Genomic DNA, 7,264 nt, shown 5'->3' with positions numbered 1-7,264 from the left:
TCCCTGCAGCTATGTGTACTATTGCCGACAAAACAGAAAGCTGTAGTGCCACCCAATATGTCCTTGACAACCAGTGACATCATCAGTTGTTAGGACACACACAGGCAGCCGCACAGCTTTCTCCCAGATAGCAATCAGTTGAGCTGCAAGTCTGAAAATGATTTGCTAAGCTATTGCTAGACTTGCCGGGCTTCACAAGTTTGTTGCACAATTGCAGCAAATCTAAATTGCATGACTCCAGATCAACTTTTTTTGTAAGTCTGCCGCAAGTTCTAGTTCAGTTATGTTGTGCAGGACTCATCCCACCACAGGGGTCACTGTGACTTGCAGAGCTATTGCTGTAGACTCACCACTGCAACTTTGCTCTTGCTAGAGACTTGCCATGCAAATTTGCTATAAGTTCAAAAAGTGTCAACTAGAACTTGTGCTTCAAGTGCTCTGCAAGTATACAACTTGCCAGTAAAAGTGTGCAGCAAGTTAACAAGACTTACAATTCAACACTGCCAAAAATTTGTGGCAAGTTATGCTTGCTATCTGGGCTGCTATGCCAGAAATAGTACACATAGCTGCAGGGAAGAAGAGAGAGCTGTACGAACTGTGCCCTCTCTCTCACAGAGTCGCACTGCCACTGGAGTTAACACAAGTAGCACTCAGACTGGGATGTGGCCGCAGCACCCCGCTTGAAAAACCCTGCCCTAGACTGTAACTTTGCAACACATTTAACCCTTGTAGCGTGTGAGCAGCCCAACTGCAATGAAGGATTTTTCTTTTCCCTGGAGTTCAGCTTTAATGAAGCTTGAATAGCAGCTCACCGGAGCTGCTGACAACACATCCAAGGTGGCAATGCCAAGCAGCAGCCTTAGGGCTTTTGGAAATCTACACAAGGGGGCCTTTTACAAGTAAAAAGCATGCGTAAAATACATTACATGCACGTATAATTTAATGGGAAAAATGTTGTTGGAAATGAATGGTCTGGTGTAAAGCTCTCTTTAAAAATCAAATTGTATAGAGTATGTAACAGCAAGAAAAGACATTTTGGAATTCAGTGGATTTTAAATTTCCATTTACCTGCAAACATATATTATTTTCTAAAACGGCTAACTTCTGTGTGACCATGCCAACAGTGCAATGTTTACAGATGGGAACTTATAGAATTTTCAAGTCCAGGACTGAACTTCTGCCATCTGGTCTTTGAGCACACATGGATGTAGGTGGGGACTCTGATAGGCACTCCTTGACCTAAGGAGGACTCTGATGGGCACTTCTGGATTTAGGAGGTAACTTCATTTTCATTTATTAAAATTTTCATTAATTGATAAAACTCATTTTTTTTCAGCCAGCTAACATTTGTAAAATATACAATGTGGTCTGTATACTGAAAACTTCGCCCATCACACTAGACCATGCTACCATAAGCCAGTTGATATTACTGTGTAAAAAATGCCTCTTAAAACTCTATGACCAAATATGCAATACAAGAAAAAATTCTATTCTATTCTATTTCTACAGCATAAATCCACAAAATAATGTGAAGATTCCACATCCAAAATAGGCTTTGTGAAAAAAAATGAGTCTGGTGAAAATATGGAACAAAATCTTCTGTGTCAGCTCCTATGCACCACCATCAACAGAATATTGAGCCTCTTACCAGATCTTTTTGACCCACTATGTATGTGAGGTCTAAGCACATACAAAACTCCGAGGTCTTCTCTGGAATACTGGTAAACCACTCCTGTGATGATCACCAAGGACTACTGGACCCCTCAGTACATGTGACTTAACATGGACCATAAAAGAGGGAAGAAAATACTTTACGTAGTGCAATCCAATAAAATTGTGTGGGAAGGGAAGACCCTCACCATGCCAACATCCAAAATATAATTGTAAGCATTAAAAGACTCAAAAAAAATGGTGGACTTTATGGGCACATAATGGGAGAAGGAATCATTAAAAAAGTATAAATTTTATTACAGCATAGTTAAAAAACATAAACAACATACAAAACAACACCCTGTATAGACACAGTTAACAGTTACACAATAATGCAGTTACAGAGGGCTGGATCAAAAATATAAGGATTGACTTGGTAATGTATCAAAGTAAAAAGAAATGATCCAGTAATGCCTCCAAGAACTTGCTTGTCGACGCGTTTTGCTAGAGTATTTAGAGTATTAGCTTCCTCAGGACAGATACTGGGCAGGTGCTGGTATATTTTAAAGCAGAAAAAGTGCATATATCAGTATTTCATGTAGTACATATCTATATAAGTATAACAGTAGTTATTCCAACATTTATCCAGGAAAGGTACATGTAAACATAAACTATACAAACATAGACGTGACAACATATATGCTTGCCTGGTAAGCCTGTGGTGCAGGGTATAGGGACACCTCACAAAACTAAACAAACATCAAAAAAGACGAAGTTTCAAAAGTCCATATATATATGTATACATTGACAACATGCACAAATATCATGTGGTCTATAGTAAATACCACTAAATGGAACAAAAAAATATTCATTATAGGATAAGATGCACCCATACAGTTAATTAAAGTCGATAGATATGGATATAAACAATGTCTAAAAGGATTAAGGTTTTATATAAGGGGATAGAGTTTGCATAAAAACTGTACTTAGGAGTACCAAGGTATGAATCACACACAGAGGTAAGCTGTAAGGGGGGTCTCACTATCAACGTTTCCGGCAGAGAATCTGACAGAATATATATAGATAGCATCTACAATTAGGCATTAGTCCTCTAAACCGGGTATAAATAAGCAAAAATCAAGGATGGTGCTTACCAGGATTACCAGATATGGCCCCAAAGTTACAATACCAATATATTAGATAGATAGGTATAGAATCCCCTAAATTATAAAGATAGATGGCATATCAAGGAAAAGAGTATAAACGCCTATTAGGTACTTAAAATATAAGTAGGTAAAAACCTAAGTGCAGACAGAGATAGGACAGAGAGATAAACACCCACCTGAGAGTATGAGTATTACATTTATCCCAAATGGGAAGGCCTATTGGTAAGACCCAGGCAGATAATGCCACATAAGCGAGGGAGAATATATACCCCTACAAAGAAAATAAGGTATATAGATGGGATGAGTAACTGAACGTAAACAACCATTACATGACAGTTCCCTAGAAGAACAAAGCTTACCCTTGAACACTACTCCAGTGTGTACAGCTTTCCCCTCCGTGTGTAAGCCAGATCTCCAAACACTCCCTTTTTTATAGAAGAGCATAGGGTAACACAGAGGGCGTGACAGCATGATTGTTGGCACCAAAACACCGTATCACATGACGCGTCATGTCGTCACGTGACTATCCGCGGGCATTTACCAGCAAGAGTGGGGAGGCAACAGGGGAAGGTATTAGCGCACCTAACTAAGTTGGCGAACTTCTACATGCAACCCTAGAAGGTGGACCAATGGGCACAGATCAACACAAGGCAGATCACACGCGGTAAGTGACGCAATGACGCACCCGTGATCACCGCGCACACACCATGTCACTCATCACATGCAAAATTGTGTGGCATTTATTAAAAAATGATGCATACTCACAAACATGGAAGTACAGAAGTATTCAAGCACAGACTTCTCATCACAATTGAGGTCAGGGCTGATGTCATTTGTTCCGAATTGCATTGTTATGAAACACATCAGCCAGAGCTTAGCTAGCTGGTGTCACCACACATGCTGAAGCGAGCACCATGGATTTTAATGCTTGGGTACTTCTGTGTTTGCGAGAACAGCCGTGACCAAAAGTTTTGAGAATGATACAAATAGTAATTTTCACAAAGTCTACTGCCTCAGTTTTTATGATGACAATTTGCATATACTCCAGAATGTTATGAAGAGTGATCAGATGAATTCCAATTAATTGCAAAGTCCCTCTTTTGCATGAAAATTTACTTAATTCCATAAAAAACATGTCATTGCATTTGTGAAGAAGGCTTCAGGGTGCCCGAGAAAGTCCAGCAAGCACCAGGACTGTCTCTTAAAGTTGATTCAGCTGTGGGTTTGGGGCACCACCAGTGCAGAGCTTGCTCAGGTATGGCAGCAGGCAGGTGTGAGTACATCTGCACGCACAGTGAGGGGAATACTTTTGGAGGATGATCTGGTGTCAAAATGGGCAGCTAAGAAACCACGTCTCTCCAGGAAAAACATCAGGGACAGACTGATATTCTGCAAAAGGTACAGGGATTGGACTGCTGAGGGCTGGGGTATAAAGTCATTTTCTCTGATGAATCCCCTTTGATTGTTTGTGGCATCAGCAAAAAAACTTGTCCGGAGAAGAAAAGGTGAGCGCTACCATCAGTCCTGTGTCATGCCAACAGTAAAGCATCCTGAGACCATTCATGTGTGGTGTTGCTAATAAATAAAATCAATTGTGCTCACGCTAAAAATGTGAATTGAAAAAAAATATGAATATATATAAACTGAGTATAAAATATAAACTAATTGTGCAAAAATGTTAAACCATAATTAGTATGCTAATAAAAACTTACATGTAAAAATATATATATATATATATATATATATATATATATATATATATATATATATATATATATATATATATATATATATATATATATATATATATATAATGTGCAATCCTTATATATAAAATTCACAAAGTGCATCCACATAAAAGTGCAATCCTTATATAAAATGCTGAAAGTGCATCATGCATGAATATAGACCTAATTAATAAGTGCAAATCCTGTGACAATCAAGTGTCCAAACAAAATCCGATAAGTACATTCAAACTGAAACAAAGAAGTGCAAGAAAACAGTGTCCATGAATTAAGTGTTCATCAAGCTTCTCCTGAAAAGTGTCCAAATCACAACAAGCTGGATGTGCTCTCCCGTGATCCCCCACTTGCGCTCACCTCTATTCGTGTGACACGGTAGTTAAACAGTGTCAAAACACGCATTGGGGCCACTCCTGGGCTCACTCAGGATGCAATGATGTATGTCCAATCCTCACAGGTAAAACATCATTCATAAAAGAGAAAAAGAAAGCTCCATGGTGTAATATAGTAAGGGATTTATTTAAAGTAAAAGAAGTTCCTCCAGGAGGGTACTCACAGTATGCAGGTGCTACAGTGCACCAAACTATACAGGTGTATTTCGTTTAGCAGCGGCTCGTATGGCGTGCGGTGTGGTGTATATTCCTCTCCTTCCCTGCTGACAGCTCCGTCCTACCCCTCCCCGACGCGTATTAGGCACAGGGATCACGTGCCTTCCTCTGGGGGAGCCAAGTGAGTGGGCTCATTCACACTTTTGTCTACGAACACAGCCATGAATAAAGAATCGTACAAAAACATCCTCCGAGAGCAACTTCTCCCAACCATCCAAGAACAGATTGTTGAGGTACAATGCCTTTTCCAGTATGCTGGAGCACCTTACCATAAGGAAAGTGATAATTAAGTGGCTTGGGGAACAAAACATGAACATTTTGGGTCCATGGCTAGGAAACTCCCCAGACCTTAATCCCATTGAGAACTTGTGGTCAATCCTCAAGAGGTAGGTGAACAAACCCCCACACACACACAAATTCAGACAAACTGCAAGCATTCAAGAATGGGCTGCCATCAGTCAAATTGTGGCCCAGAAGTTGATTGACAGCATGCCAGGGCAAATTGCAGAGGTCTTGAAAAAGAGGGGTCAACACTGCAAATATTCACTCTCTGCATAAACTTCATGTAATTGTCAAAATACAGAAAAAAGAAAAGGAGAGTGGGACTTTGAATGAAGCGTGACATTGCAAATGATGATACATGAGATATATACACAAAATTCATAAGATTTATTTTCACAATCATGTTGGACATACCATATTGTTAAAAAAACATTTGTATCAATCAACAATAATATATTTGTGGTCACATAAATATATAGGCTCATGACATATAGTACAAATGTTCAATGAACATGATTGGTAAATCGAATAAAAACACATGTTACAAATCATCATATAGGCATGAGTAGAATTATAGGGGTTTGATAATGTTGAGTTTTTTATATATATATATATATAGAGAGAGAGACTATCACTTTAAGAATTTGTAATGCACTTGCTTGTTTTATTTTTTAGACACAGAGTTTTCAGTCTATGATGACCTTCTTGTTCAAGAACCAAAAAGGAGAGACTTTTGGACTTTTTAGGCACAACTACAAAAAACTAGTTATATAAAATATTATTTTATTTCACTTATGATGACCTTCACTGCCAGATAAGAAGCAACAGTTTACTCCCTTTTTGCTCCAAGAAATGAACTGTCTTATCTAGCTGGACTGATCCGGTACTGTCATGGCAGCACCCATGTTTTCTTTCACTTACTATCAGTCACATGATGTAACCACCTACATAATTGTTCCCTTGCTGTTAAGAAGATATGAATGCTGATTGGACTAAACTATACGGTCACACCTATAACACGCCTAGACCTTATGCATATTCATAAGTATATATTGTTAAACTTGATGTTTGTAAGTCAGAGACACTTCCTTCTTCATTCGGCCCGGTAGAGCTGGATATCGGTGTGTGTTGTGTCTTTCCACTGCAGTGTATGAATAAAGCACCTAATTTTCTTTTACAGAGACTTGGATCTACTATCTCATCTGATCGTCTTGTTTGGAGACTCCCTAATCTGATTTAACAGGCATAATTAATAGGATAAATTCATAGATTACTCATACATCAAACATACAGACAATACATATGAAAATGCCTGCCCCATTACTGGTGTGTCAGGTCACACTTTCTTGTATGATGAGTGCTTTCTTCCCTCTTTGATTGTCCATGTTGAATCACATGGTTTGAGGCATCAAGTAGTCATTTGTGTGACAGAAGCAGTTTACCAGTACCCCAGAGATCTGAGTTATGTACAGTATACATGCTTATGACCTCACATACATATGGGTCATAGAGATCCGGTAAGAAGCTTGATATTTTGTTGGTGGTGGTGAAAAGTAGCTGGCAAACAAGAAGGTTTTGTTCCATATTTCCACCAGGCTCTTTCTTATTTCACAAGACTTATATTGGATGTGGACTTTTCACATTATTTTGTGCCTCGATCCCTGCTTTGCTCAGCAGTGATCGATCCACAGATCCCCGCTGAGCAGGCAGATGACTGGTCCGTCTCTGCTCACTGTGCGGAGATGGACCTGTCAAAGCCCTACTGTCCTCTGTGGAGATCGAATGAAAACGGACCGCTTGTCCGTTTTCATCCGAT

The 7,264-nt window shown here is 39.2% G+C and overlaps 1 long non-coding RNA gene across 1 annotated transcript; it reads left to right on the top strand.

The window, feature by feature from the left end:
* Positions 1-578: 578 nt before the first annotated feature.
* Positions 579-6,625, top strand: LOC141140813 (uncharacterized). Its single transcript, XR_012244002.1, has 2 exons — positions 579-1,883; positions 6,124-6,625. It is a non-coding gene; the product is annotated as an uncharacterized lncRNA (long non-coding RNA).
* Positions 6,626-7,264: the final 639 nt, after the last annotated feature.

The sequence above is a fragment of the Aquarana catesbeiana genome, linkage group LG04, assembly GCF_042186555.1.
Source record: "Aquarana catesbeiana isolate 2022-GZ linkage group LG04, ASM4218655v1, whole genome shotgun sequence".
Lineage (NCBI taxonomy): Eukaryota > Metazoa > Chordata > Amphibia > Anura > Ranidae > Aquarana > Aquarana catesbeiana.
Note: the sequence above shows the minus strand (reverse complement) of the source record. Positions and strands in the feature narration are given on the sequence as shown.